The sequence below is a fragment of the Battus philenor genome, unplaced genomic scaffold (genome assembly GCF_028537555.1).
Source record: "Battus philenor isolate CCGP_79_NKW_IND1 unplaced genomic scaffold, ilBatPhil1.0.hap1 SCAF_12, whole genome shotgun sequence".
NCBI classification, from domain to species: Eukaryota; Metazoa; Arthropoda; class Insecta; order Lepidoptera; family Papilionidae; genus Battus; species Battus philenor.
Window position 1 is genome coordinate 8,288,215 of NW_027181674.1, and position 16,054 is coordinate 8,304,268.

General features: G+C 31.4%; 1 protein-coding gene across 1 annotated transcript in view; it reads left to right on the forward strand.

Annotated features, from left to right (window-relative positions):
* The window catches only part of ATPsyndelta (ATP synthase, delta subunit), a 212,332-nt gene that overhangs the window by 33,634 nt on the left and 162,644 nt on the right, over positions 1 to 16,054 (forward strand). The window lies entirely within an intron of this gene.

Genomic DNA, 16,054 nt, shown 5'->3' on the forward strand with positions numbered 1-16,054 from the left:
CATAAGCGTAATAATAAATAATAAAGCGATCAAAATTCTATTATAAAACCATCCGTAATCCCTAACGGTTTACCTACTTACTGTTTGAAAATGATTTAGGAGTAATTGTAAAGGAAGCTCTTAAATATCTCCGGTCTCGTTAACGAACAATATACCTTAAAAAATCCTAAGTAGTATATAAATAATATACGATAAACAAATGACACAATCCGGCTATCAAAAACTACTGATTTCTTTTAAAAATAAGAAATGTCACCTGTTCCGGCTCAATGTTAATCTGAATAAGACCAGAGTGATGACTGTTGAAAAAACGCAATGAACAGATGTCCATAACTTAACCATAAAATACAAAGCTATAAAACCTGTCGACTTCATTGTAATTTAGGAGAAATTTGAAAACACGGTTGACAGATAGAGTCGTCATAAATGTGGAGATACGAAAACTAGAGTATTTGGATCATAAAATAACAAATAGCAGATGCCATAATCTGTATAAGAACAAACGAAATATTTTATTTAAAAACGAGACGTAAAAACTTCATATTTACTTCGTGTTTACACTCATAAGTATTAACAGTTTATGCCATGGATTAAAAATATAATATTACTTTATATGTTGTGTTAATTACAATATGTAAATAAATAAACAAGCGATTCTACAATTTTTACCTTATTTAAAATAAAAACTGTGTTGTAAAAAAATTACATTAATAACATTTAAAAGTAATTATCCTTAAAAATCTTGTTAATATTCTTGAAATTGGTAAAGATTGCGATTCTTTTCGAGGTATTTTATAACGTTTTTATCGTAATATTGGTAACCTCACAGCTGTTTAAAACAAAGAAGTAAAATGTTAACACTAAGTTTAACCTACATTTCAGCAGCTACTTGACATTCAACATCTCACTACGAGATTACACATTTAAACTAGTCGTAATTCGGGTGCTATACAAATGTCTATTTTTAAAAGTTTAAATTGTAATATTATGTAAGCGTTGCTGGTGAACAATATAAAATATTCTAATATCAATAAATTAATCTGATAAATCATTTTTATATTATAGCCAATTAAACTTATTATAATAATTTAAAAAGCTACATTTTTTAAATAATATTCTCCAAAATGACTTAAGTTAAAACACGAAATGAACCTCCCCTTAAAGAAATTTATTTTTAAGAAGAGACTTAGCCCGGACAGTGATACATGAAGTTATAGGAACAATATGCTATTACTTGCTTTTCTCGTAACAATGGTACGGAAAGGTACCTGTCGACCATATTGGCTTGCAATTATTGACCATACGAGATATTGACGGACAGTCTCTTTTGCAAGAGGCTGTCTCTTCTGAGAAGCAGTAGTTTATTTTAAACGTCACATAATAATAAAATTTTAAAGTACTACAATGAGAAAACGACTTTCTCATGTTTATGCTTATCCATACATATGCGGGAGATGAGGACGTAGGGTGACTGTCGCTACTCAGATTACGGTCAGCCATAATAATGTCGATATTTATTCAAGTTTTTTTCGATAGCACTTAAAAAGGTTCAGAATATAATTCAGAAGATCATTATCGTTTTAACCAGTATTTGTAGTTACTTAATAACAGTAAAAACTACTATACAAAATAGTCGGGACGAAAGCCAGTTTGCGATCCATTTTGAACGAGCAAAGCAAATGAGTTCAAGCGATATAATTATTCCAACAACGACGGGGGGGCAAATCTAGAAGTACAATGCAGAAGAAACTGCCGAAATGTATTACTGTAGTAATGTGTTTTAAACCTTTTATTTATCATGCTATAATAGAATCAGTTTTAACTGACGTATGTTATAACGTCTGTCTGATAATTACCTCTTTTATTGAAAATATTTGCAGATATTCGTTCAATATGCGCAATCGTTATTAGTCGTATTTTATTATAATAGCGTTAGATAATCTCAATATTGGTGTGGAAAGCACATCCTCATAACTGGATGAGTTAGATACCATTGGTTTAAGCGTTACTGTTGATTTTATAACGACATTTGAGACTTACGCCCGATGAGCCAACAGAACTTTCTACGACCATCTTATTTTCGATTGGGGAATATGTGCTTTTGTCAAGGAAGTTTTGAGCACAATCATCTCGTATATGTGTGAATTTCACCTTAGTCGTTTTCATTAAACATGATGCACATTTTAAACCTGTTGAAAAAAAAGTTGAAACAATTCAAATACTTCAGATCAGTAAAGACCCCGGAACAAAAGAATATCTTCAAAAATTTCGCTATTATACAGAAGATCACTTATAACATTGGAAGAAACTGAAATAAACAAACTGAAAACCTCTAAAAGTTTAGATCAGTAATAGTATCAATTTTGTTCGATAGTAAAAATGTTGCTTACTATTTCCTACCCACAGCATCCCCATAGGTAGCGAAGATGTCAGTACACAATCATATAGGAGATGTCCTTCATCTCCCGTATTTTTTCTCGACTACTATTCTTACGAAGACAGTCAAATTGAATAATTACGAAAACATAAATAAATTAGTTACAAGATGCAAAAGGCTAAGCATATTACTAATCATACATAAGTTATTATTTTATTATCATTGAGTAATTTTTGAATGTTTATAACAGTAAAGTTTTTTTATGGCAGAACTAACTTTAAACCTAATCCTTGGTATTTCTTTTATGTTTATTGCACAAAATATTACATACAAAGACAGATAGATTAAAAAGGAATATTTTAATAATATTTTTTTATCGGTTTTTAAAATTAATTAATACTTTTAACATAACTAATAAATGAATACCAACATTAATGATATTGTGTAATGCGTTGTAAAGAGTATTTGTAAAATAATATAAACAAATGTTTTACAAACTTTCTTATTTTTTACTGAAATATACTTAGTTTCGATTGCTGTACTGAATAATTGAGATTAATATTTAGATTTCTCCCTTTTTCAGTATAAAATACAAGTTTGCTTTTGTACGCTCGGACAACAATACCTCAGTCCGTATCCCCTATAATGAAAAAGTTTTTGCCGAAGCCTGTTGTTGTAGCAAATATATTACTTTAGTGTATAGATGGTTATAATAACAATAACAAATCATTCATTTGTGAAAAGATGGTTAGATACCGTTATCAAATACAAAATCACAGTAATAGCAAAAATGGTTAACCATTATGGCGTATAAATACCACTATCAATATATGGTAACATCCATTTTACATTTAATGCTATGTCAAAATATTAATTACATTTTTGAAATGGCGAAAAGAAATAATGCTAGTGTAATAGAGATAGAGACAAATGGTAAAAATACATACATTTCAGATATCGTACGTCAAAAAAGATCAGTTAATTGAATTTAATTTATGGGTAACAAATGTAATTGTTATCAAAATTAAAATTTAAAATTTTATCAAAATAAAAACCAAATTAATAATTATAAGTAGCTAATTAATTCACCAATTTAAACATTTGTTTTAGAAACTCTGTAATATTATAAAATACTTTTTAACTAAAAATTCTTAAAGGCCTTTAAAAAAAAATTACATTAAGCTCTTTGATCGATAAAATATATGTAAACAGTAGTATAAGTAATGTGTAAATATTTAAAATCGTGAAATTATGTTGCTACATTCACTTTTCCTCCTAATAAAATTTGAGCTCGCAGAATTGTTAAATGAAATAAACGTTGAGCTTATATCAATCAATCTATCAATTAATCACTAAGATATATTAAGAGACCAAACAATAATTAATGGTGTCATTGAAACATGATTAGAGTTCTTCAGTATAAATTGGATTCTAATAGGTAAGTTATAACTGTGCAAAATGTGTCTGTGGTTTTAAAACACTATTGTATACTTAAATAGGTTCTAGATAAATTATTACAGAAAATCAGTTAACACATGAAAAGTAACAATTTACATTCCGAAATCGAATTGATTTTTTTAAAGAATTATCAGATAATTTTTAAAGAAATATACCTATTAATTGCAGAAAATATCTTAGTTTACACACTTAACAAAGAATATTCGGTAAAACGTATATAATCAGAAGCAATTCAACCGTTAAAATAAAAAAAAAATTGTTTAGCGACCAGCGACTACCTTGACATTTTAAAAACAATCGCAATTCCAACAACAGTGAAACGTGACAAAGAAAAAATTTGCAAGCTCCCAAATTTTAAGAGACTTTAAGCATTCTCGATTGAAGAATACTGTACATTCATGGTATTCTTTTATTTCTTTTTCGTTTATTTAAGGATTGCTAGCTATAATAAAAAATAGCATTATTTTGCATATCCTATCAATAAAACATTGCTTAATTTTTAGTACTTCCATACTTCGAGCTCTCCAAAATAGTAAACAGTTATAAATTAATAATTAAATGAGAATAATTTTCTATTCAAAATTTTGAATAATATGCCTTTCTACGCTCAATTTTTTTTAAATTGAGCATTAATCATTTAACTGTCAGAATTTTGTATAAAAATATCAACTCTAATTCTCATACATACATGACATGATACATATGGTAGTATTATATTATTTATAAATTATTTATTATTGTAAACACGTTCTAAAACTGAAAAGTTATTTTTCGCATCCTTCTAGTCGATGGATAATATATTATGATAACTACCCAGATCAGAATTTCCCAAACTTTTTTGTGTCGTAGACCCTTTGCCATGTTTTTCCGTGTTGGGTAGACCCCCTACTTACCTGATATTGATTTCCTGTAAATTTCTAATTGTAGTGAAGTTTAGCGTTAAAAACTTAAAGTAAAAACACATGTTAATTTCATAAACATATATAATAAATTTTTTACTTCATAGGTACTTTTATAAACAATGTAAATGTTTTGATATTATAAGATAGTATGAAGTAAGTAAATAAGTACTATCAGTGTATGTGTTGAGATCTACTATTGTTGACCCCCATTTTCATTTCATGGACCCCCAAATTTTTTTTCGCTGACGTAGACCCCTTGTAGGTTGTCATAGACCCCTAGGGGTTGATATAGACCACTTTGGGAATCACTGACCTAGATGATCTGTAACAAATATTCTTACCATCTATACCCTCATTGTCATCATGGCAGCCAATGCAGACTTATTCACCTCGATGACCGATCTTGCGCTACCCGCATCTATCAACTTCCCGCGACCTACCCGGTGCCTACCCACTTACCGTCTACCGACTTGCCACCACTTCAGAACCATTCGGTATCAACGTCTGTCGGTCTATATCCTACCATAGATAAATATTTAAGTTACACTCTCTACATTTAGACCAAAAAATACTGTAAATTTTTTTTTAAAATTTCAAAGCTTTGTTTTACGTGACTGTATATGTCGTAATTAAACAAGGAGTTGAACTTCGAGTAGACCAAAGTATACACCATAATTTGCCACAAATAACGGTTTGCGAACTAATCGAGGTCGCAATTTGTGCTCTACTTTATAACTTTCCCAGCATTAAAGTCTTAAGACGATAATGTCCCGCTTTATTCTTATTTCCATTAATTCTTCAGATTTCTTCCTTTTAAAATCATCATATTTTTAACAATAACTGTATACTATATAATAATACTGTACTTTTGTATAAAATTAACTACAATATTTAACTAATATTTTCAACTTATTGAAAGTCACATTTAAAAGAGCGAATAGTACGTTTTATACCTATAGTTAACAAATTCTAGTAATTTACACGAAATATAATAAGTAATGTTAATTTTAAAATTTAATTTGAATCATGTAAGTGTATAATTTTCTCATAAATTATCCAAAGCCAGTGGCGTTGAAATAAAAACACATAATTTGTCAACCTATTATTATGTATCGATTAGACTGTTCTTGAACATTACACTCTACAACAAAAATATATGTATACGTATGCACACTCGCCTGTTCGTGTTACCTTTCTAACATTTATGTACCAGAATTATTAAAGTATTGGAAATTCGGTTATGAGAATGTAACACTCAGTAAATTGAGTGTTCTTAGTAATATTTTAAACTCCGAAGTAGAGACTACGAACCGGCAAGCGCAGCGTTAAATTTGCGCCCAAAAGGTAGACAGGCGACCACGGGGGCGGATTGGTTCCAGCGCAACATAGACCTCAACAGCGCCCTCAAACTCCCCACGGTCCAAGAGTTCTTTCTTGCTTGCACAAAAACTTACTTCGAGTCGGCCTCCGCACATCCCAACCCCCTACCCCTAATAGCTAGCGCTTCTCCTCCACATCTCAGTAAAGACCAAGAAACGTCCTAAAGACGTTCTCCTCACACCAATCAGAGGGTTCCCACAGAAAACTCGCCACACCGCATCCCCTGCAGACACTCATAACACTGCAAGCGCAAACCACTCAGCATCATCAATGCACCTGCAACACTTTACACAGGTCGTCGCGTTTTAGACAAGAAAACAAAACATCACGCACTACGCCACAACACCCGTTTTTAGTGAGCGACCGCCCGCTCCCTAACCGCGAACAGCGTGGGCGGACCGTGGTTGAATCCGGATTCCTCTTCGGCGACCGATGGTCCACGCTGCCGTCCCAACCCGCAAACACACTCTAGCAACACACCCCGTCAAAGCTCTACCGCGAAGAGCCTTATCAATGTGCGAACGTCAACGTACAACTGGTAGGCGTCCTACTAGCTTTAGTTTTTAATTCTAGTTCACGGACCCTTCCGCTCCGTGAACTCAGTACCGATGAAGCTGTAAACGCCTTAGGGTTAACAACATTAACATCAATAGAGAAAAAGCGAAAAGCAAGCACAAGCGACCCTTTTAAAATCATTGGAATACGCTTCCAATTGGTCCTATTGAAAATCTATGTAAGATATCTATAATCAACAGTGGACGTCCTGTAGCTGAAATGATGACGATGAAGTGATTGATTTACGTAAATATTTATCTCACATAACAAATTTACATTATACAATATTTTAAATACGACGTAATAACTAACGAAGTTTCAAGATTTCGTAGCAAAACATTTTAATGCTCTTACTGTTAAGTACAACGTTCCAGGAGCTCTAATTAAGAGATTTTATGAAAGTTTTTTGTAAAATATTAAACACGTGTTGTGTAACCAGATAAATGTCCTATTATTAAAAATAAAAAGAAAAGTTTTTGCTGTTTCTCGAGTTTGTTGTTGTTTAAAACTTTGTCAGAATCGCAACTTATCACGTTGACAACAATATGTATATATATATATATATATATAAGTTGTCATATTTATTACTACGTCAATAGCATTTTTTACAATTAAACAATAAAGAAGAAGAGTTAGAAGTAGATCTAAAAGAACGGAATGAAGATGGAATACTTCAATTTCTAAAATTAATCCTTATTAGAACTAGAAAAGGATTTTCTCATGACTTACATTGACAGGATGAAGACTGGCAAAAGAAGTTACGTTATTCAACCACCGTCACTTAAGACTGATGGGGCCTTTAGCTCCTTTCAATATTTATCAATATGTGACACATTAATATCCGGATCCCCAAAACAAGCGACAGCGTGATGGTGGTCGTTTGAAAAAGCGCAGTTGGGTGAGAACTGTTTGCGAAAACGACACAAGCATACAAAAAGCTGAGGAAGAACGTGAGCCACAGTCGAAGACTTTGAGAGAGCACGTGTGCGTACAAAAAGGTTCAGAATTGTTCTACTTGCAATAGAGAAGACTATATCGAAATGACCTTACGAAATGGTGCTGAGCAACTTTAAAAAAGAGCTTTTTCACTCATAGAAGCTCTGGATTTCTACCATGATTTAGTTCCGTACCATCTGGTCTCATGTTTTGTGGTAACCGAAAAAGTAGAGCGGATCAGGCGCCTCAAAGAAAAGCCCTGGCGCTATCATCATAGAATTCCTAATTTGGGCATTATCTCTCACTGTCAGTTTGGGAGGAAAATTGAAACATCTGTTCATCAGCGCTCTCAGCGCTGGTGTTTTCTTTTCGAGTTGGAATAAGAAAAATATCTTGAAGAAGATAATTTTCTTATTCCAAACAAAGGTAGAATAGCAAAATCTATCTCTGCATACGAATAATTTTAACTTTTGGACTAGGCAGGCATTTTATTAAATGTAATAATCGCCCATCTTATCAATATGCATGTCTATTCAATCGGACGAACTATTTGGTTTTTCAGTGAAGGCTCTCGGCAGTAAATGTGGTCTTCTATGTCCGAGAACAGTTTCGGGAGGTAACCAGCCAAGCCAAAGTGGTTTTGGCGGTCAACATTAACACAACCGATGATTTCAAACTGTTTTCGCGGGAGAGGCTAAAGAGTATCATTGCCTATCTTTACTTGCAACATTTTGTAGGATCTTACTTAAACAGAAATATCCAGTATCTTGGTAACAATGCAACAGAGGTAACAAAAATGGCACCAAGGTCTGTGTGGGGCCTCTACTATGGAACCTTTCGTCCTACCGACCTTACTCCCTATCGGCATAAGTATCGTTTTCGACAAGTACTATTACTTTGTAAGCATAACTGACTTCAAAGCTGCACTGAGTCCATGCAATGCCATGGGTTTTTGTAATTTGTTTGATTTTCTTTTAAAATTCTTCATAATCTCATTGTAATGCTCACAGGCTGATGATAATGACTATTGGCCTGGCGGGTTGTATAACCCACCATCCGACATAAAAATGATAAAAAAAAACGTTTTTAGTCAAATTAGGAAATATACCATGTAAAAAGTATGTAACATAAACACAGTTACATATTTAGATTACGTTTTTGGTGCCGGATGAAAAGCGAGACGATAAATTTCTATAAATAGAAGCCGGCGTCAAGGTTATAACTTCCGTGACATTAATATTTAAATAAATCTTAATGCGTAATTTACATTTGTTCGGTTGTTATATTATAGCTAAGTTTTTGGTTTTAAGTAATCCTGTTCTTATATTTTCTTTCAAATAACTAAATAGCCAATTTATTGAAGCATTTTATTTTGACATAAGGGTCTCCGTTGTTCTTTACTAAAAGCTTCAAAATTTTTACACTTATTTCCAATCAACCTGTGTAAAAGGATCACTTTAATAAATACTACATTGTTTGATTTTTGCTATTGCAATGTGACAGGCCATAACTTCTAGTGGTCCGAAGTGTGTAGGCACAGATAATAAACAATTATTAATTCTAATACGTCGTAATCCAAACTTTTATTTTGTTTATTTTTATTATTGTCTAATGTCGGAAAACATTGATTTTTGAATTATCATGTATTATTTGAGCTATACATTCACCACTTTAAAGCTTTTAAAACTATAACCAATCACTCTTTTTGGGCAATTTCCGCAATTCCTACAATCAACTGCCAAATAATTTATTTTATCCACATTTTGATCCTTGAAAGGTACGTTAAATTACATAAAAGAAAATCAATTTCTTATAAAACGTCCTTTGAAATGATTTAAGGCCTCTTAATTAAATTACATAAATTTTTTTGTAACAGAATTTGCGTTTTTTTATACCATAAGCTTTGACTGTTCATGTTTAATGTCACTAAACAATAACATACATATAAGAATGCATAGTGACTCAGATGTGTGGAATAAATAAGCACAATATCCCACGAAAATTCAAATGTATAAGATTTACTAGTCTTATAAGATGTTATGTGTAAAGATCAAAACGTTTTTAATTTTTGAAAATAAATGTTAATAAACCACCATAATATGAATAATTTTTAGTCAAGGCTTTAAAGGTTTTAAGACAGACGATAATTTCATTTAATGATAATTTATCTGTAAGTTACCTATTCACATAAACAGCCTTTTACATTCTTATGTGCTTTATAGGAGCACGGATGCATACCATTCTTCCTTTGATAAAATAAATTTTACAATTGGAAACATAAGGGTTATTTGTGAATTATTTGAGGACTGTATCTTCCAAACCGTTCTGAAAACTTACACGACTCTCATATGATAGCGACTTTTTTTTTTAATCCAGACTTCGCTACGTCGATATAATAAGCAGAAATACAGTCTAAAGTTAACTGTATCTACTGCACCGTGTTTCTTTTAATTAATTAAAATCCTTAAGACCAAATGTCAGCAGCCTCCGTTCGGATCATTTAATTTACATAGTGTATCAATGGCGGATTTCGCAAAACGTTTTATCGGGAAGAAAAGAAAACAACAGTGAATTTTAAAACTGTTCATCAAAGACGTTTGGCCGTCGAAGTAAAGTTATCGGATCGAACCCACACAATTCGTAGGGAGCAGTTTTATTGTTGCTACTACGATATATCTTGCTACTCATATGTAGTATTTATCAAGCAACTTAATCTATTACATGTAATATTAGACTAATTTAATATAGTGATTTCGTTATTTATACCTAACTTTTTCTTTAAGTGATTACTTTCTCGATTATGCACAAATAAACTTCGCTTAACCAGCATTATTTATTTATAAAAACTTTTATTTTACTTAAAATGAGAAACTTAGGGTTACAAATTATGTACGAACAAAGTTGGAAGTACTATTCTATGAAGACAAGTTTCAAAACTAGTCTTACAAAGTCATATGAATTCCAAACACAGCAACAAATTTATACACCAGTTTTATAAAGTAAATAACCATTAAAATTATTTTATAAAATACAAGTATAAAAACTGTTTTACAGATAGATTCAAAACAAAATTTTAAAAGTTAGATATGTATGCAATAATAATTTATGATAAACTAATTCATTTTAATAAAAAAAAATAGTCTATGCTTTAAATATTAAGAATAAAAATGTGTTAGACATAAAATTTTTGTAAGAATAAATAACAACACAAAGAGCACCTTTAATTAATCTGGATTGAAGCCAGTTAACCTTTGTCGTGACGCAATCAACCTTTCTCTACAAATTGTCGCCGGAAATAGTTTAATGTTGAGCTTAAAAAATAACATTAACGAAAAATTATGGAGCACAATATTCACGTCAAATTCTTTACTTTTCCTTAAAGAATTCTACCAGTATTTTTTTCTTTTTTCGAATTCATGTGATTAAATGACAAACTGAGTAGTATATGATGGAATATAACGAGCGGTAATAGCAGATTGAATATCTCTGTATTAAAATGGTGCTTTCGATGGCCAAAATTTGTTTTCTCTTTAGCCGGTGCATTGTCTGAGGGATTGCGAGCTGCTCGGCGACTTGATAATGAATAATGTTTTAAACCATAATAGTAATTTTTTGTTGCTTATTTATAAAATGTTTTTTTTTATTATTATTATATTTTTGGATTTTAAATAGTAATCCATCCTACATTGGTTAAATGCACGATCTTCGAGATAACTTCTTCATATTTAACTGTATCGGTAATTGCACTCTTAAAACGTTAAAGCTTCAACGTCAGCAATGTCAACACAAACTAATAATGCCCGTCATGCGGCTCAATGTAGACTAAATAGAGATTGTCGTGAAATTGCAGTGATTGTTAATCACTGACTCTCTTCTTCACTTTGTGACTCATTAGAAAGTACACTTTAGACGTCGAATCAGATTTAATACCTATTACCGCCATTGTAACATTTCTATTGTTAAGATGTAACTGTTAGACTCAAGTTTGTTACCCCAAAGACATCATTGATTGTCATTTTGTTTTCAATCAACTTAAAACCAAACTTATTATGGAGAATCAGAAAACAGCTATCACTTTATAGCGCAGGTTAATTTCAAAAAAATTCGTGATGCCGTTATACCATTAAACGAGCACTCGCAAACAAACAGCGAAAGTTCCAAAAATAGTGTCATCCACCAATACACACTATTTTAATGATACCTTTTAAATTACAAAAATTTATTGTAGTATTTCTCTAAAACTTTGTCACACACTATATTAAAAGATTGTCAATATTTTTTATTCGTTATAAAAGTTCGCAGAAATCGAAACCCTCAAATTGAATTCATGAAGACATCTTACCAAATAGCTTTAGGGGACACTCGTGTTTCAATATCTTGAATGTGTCGACGCGAAATTGTGTTAGCTAGCGCCCGCTTCACACAGTTCTCTGTGAAGTACGTTGATAAAGAAGTTTCTGACAAATAAAAAACCAACCACAAGTACTGATTATTTTCAGTAAAATATTTTATAAATCTTACTACAAACTATGACTATTATAGTTTTTGACTAGATATTATATTAGAGAAGTAAAATAGTTTACGTAAAAATTGTATGAAGAACAAAAAGGGAATAAATGTGACTGATCTATTTATGTAAACCTTAACAGTTTTTGTAACATTTCTCACATAGGAAATATTAGCAGTAAAAAGATAACCAGATCTCGCCTGAGATAACATTTCAGGAGTTAGTAGCCGTGAGATTACCGAGTCCAAATTTTTCTTCCTCTAAAACAATTAGTTGTTTTACATTCAAAACGACATAAATATCGTAGTGTGAGTAATTATATACATATATAAATATACTTATGTATATATATATATATATATATATATATGTATGTTATTTTATCGATGGTCTAAAGTTTGAATGTCCCATTTTTTGCTTCGTTTATATAACAAAAGAAAGCCAGAACTATTAATAATTCTAGAAAGAATAATTTAAAAAAGTTTGCGCTTTATACTGTCGGTGCAGTGGAAGTTCTAAGTAAGTTCTGATTTAATATTCTTCTTTTTCTATTGAAAAAACTGTGATCCCGCGTGAGTAATACAATGTTACCTACATTGTTGAAGCGGTTACCAGTTTCTTTTACAAAAATTCCCACTAGAATTGAGCGTCACTGCTTTATATCATAAATTCTCATAAAGGTACGGATCCAATGTTAAAAATATCCATGAAGTTCAACCATAAATTGATGGTTGGTCACGATAAATAGAGTGAAAACATGGTTATTCTGCTAAGAAGCTGAACAACCTTCGGAGCTCGTTCAGATTTGCAAACAATTGTTTATGTCGCGGAAGAATCTACATACAAACAAGATTTTATGGAAATACAACAGGCATGTCATCGAACTTTTTTACCAACAGAAAAATTCCATTGCTACGTTCCGTTTCTATTATATGAAATGAATTACGAAATAAAAAGAATGAATTACGAAACACTATCAACTGTTTTACAGAAAGAAACGCCAACGTTACTCTACGTAGCAGACTTACGAAGACTGTTTATGAAGACTATTCACGGCTAATCAGAAGTTGCCAGAACAAATGCCTAATTTGTTGAAAAAAAAGTGTTTACTGTTTGAAACTATATTTTATTTTCAAATTCCAAAGTAAGACATGGTTTGACATGGTTTGACATGGCACAAATTTTCTTTGGTCTTTCAAACATTCGATTTCTTATGGTGAGCAAGACAACTCAATATTCAACGACTCGATAGTAATTTTATATATAGTGACATTTTCGAAACGATTCTCTAGAGGTTCCGAACTGCAGAATACTACATTGTACATGGCAAGGGTATAAGAATGTTGCGCGTTTTATGTGCGGTATAAATCTTGAAAGTACTTGTACCTATTCGTACTTGCGTCCTTTTCTCAAACTAATTCAACTCTACGTGTCCTTAGCTCTGTAACACCGTCCTGTAATATATGTGTATAAAACGAAAATTAAAATATAGATAAACCACTAAAATCAAGACTACTAATGCAGACGCTGGAAGCAGGCCGCTTCCAGCCAATAATACTGGAAATCAATGCGGAATGTCTATGTACAGCAATGGACGTATAAAATTATGATAATGATGATGAAACACAATATATAATACCTCACTTATGAATCATTATTTTTATAGGCTTCTTTTTATTAAATAAATTCGACAAATGGAACAAAATCGAAAGGTATCCAATTATTGGTCATTAGAAAAATCACTACAGTGTAAGCTTATTCCATTAGAAGTTTTCAGGGACTTTTTGAAAATAAAAATAGCCTGGAGGCGAACACATCCTTCCTAAGTTGTGCAATCTTCTACGAAGTTATCTACTGTGTAGTAACCCTTAATACACTAACGTTCTTTGCAATTTTTTTAATGTAATAAAAGAAGCTTACTGGATATTATGAACTATCCTGTTGTAAAACCATATATGTAGCCTAAAGAGAGATTTATTAATTCCTCATTTATTTATATGAATTTTACCAACCAAACACAGATGCGCCAAATTATAACGGTAGTGGTATTAATGAATATAGTTGGAATTAATTCGAAAAGCAAGCTGTCTAATTGATTACAAGTAGCTCTCATCGTCTAAAATTAGTTCGAAATGCGAACGCTCTAATGAACTAACGCGAAGCTTAGGGGCTAAATCTATCTTCAGGATTAACCAATTTAGAGTAGAGATTATTTTTTCTCATAATTATCGTGATATCGAATGTAATAATAAGAATAGATGTTATTATTACTCTTATATCTTCTCTCTTCTTTATTTTTCTTTAAAAAAAGTAAAACAGAAATATTTTGTTTCTTGCATTTTGTAATTTAATGTAAATTACTGGTATAAATTTAGATTTATATTTCGATTTTGAAAGACAGGCTAAATGTTAAATATAAACATCCTTAATCCTTAATAACACAAAGCTCAAATCTAATAAATATCAAAATTAGATATAAATATCATAGAATAACTATGTAGGAAAAATATGCTTTGTACGTTTGATATATTTGATACTCACCACATTAATTTTGTTACTTTATCTTTTCGTACCGTCTACGCGCGGGAACTTCTGATACGGTTAAGCGCGCTCGAACTTAAATATCATCTTCCTTAAGTAAAAAAATGTAAAAATACATTTCAACACGAATCTAACTTTTGTTAAGAAGGTAAAAACTTAAATTAACTTTCAGTATATGTGGTTTGAAAAATGAAATTTACCTTTACATAAATACCATAATACCTTCGGATAATGTAGGGCCATTTTAGTTCCAAAACACTACCGAAAATGCTATACCGCGCCTACGGCATGCAAGCGGCGTGAGTGGGGGGAATATGAGCCGTTTCGTTCCGTCTATCCACCATCGACGCTCGCGGCGGCGGTGCTCTTAATCTTATTCTGTGTGTTTTCTTAAAAAAGTACAGCGATTTCTGTAGCATTACAATATTTGTTGTACACATATTTGTTTAAAAATAAAAATTGTCTTTTGGGTTTCTTATCACTGTCGCCTTAGCACTAAAAATCTGTACGCCTTTGTAATAGTACTTAAGCATCTCTTTATTCCTATTACCAACCGGGTGAACCCTGTTTGTTGTCAAAATTTGGTTTGCAAAAAATATCTCAATATTTAGTTACATGTTACATTCTTACTTTAACTCAACTGTTACAAATTATCAAAATATTATATGATATTTATTAAAAAATTTTATTAAAATTGATAAAATAGTTTTTTACATAACATTATTTTATACAAATGTTAGTGTCAATTTTGAAGATCCACGCTTTTTAAGAAAGTGTGGATTTTCTTTATAAATTCTAATTCTTCCAAAAAATCAAAATAATCAAGTGCCTCAATAAAGGCGAGTTTCATTACCTATCGAGTAAATCTTAGCCATTTATTACAGCGTTATAATACATTGTGGATCACATTAGAGAAAAATATTAGAGTACCATGTTAAGCAAAGAAGTTTAAATGATAAAATTTCCAAATATCTTAATACTTTTGTACTTAAAATTCGGTAAACAGCCTTAGATTACAATTAAGTATGTAACTTAATTCAGACGACTGTGCTTGAATGATTAAATTTCTATTTTAAAACCATTGAAAACATTAAGTACGGTTGAATGCATAAAAAAAGATAAAAATGGTTATTGTCAGAAATTTCTATAAATAAAATAGCAGTAAAAATATAGTGTACGAACACTACTCATAGCTCAGCGGTAAAGGACTGAGACTTGTGGTCGTAGGTCGCGAGTTCGATCTTATATAATTCTTGCAAGCGTCTTACATAATTCACACTTTGTGTATTAATTATATGGGATTGCTATCGTTCACAAACAAGTTTCCAGATGGTGGATAACAGCGTCCTCTGCGTACCATTATACTACACTACGATCGTCAACCCGCCTATCAAGCGT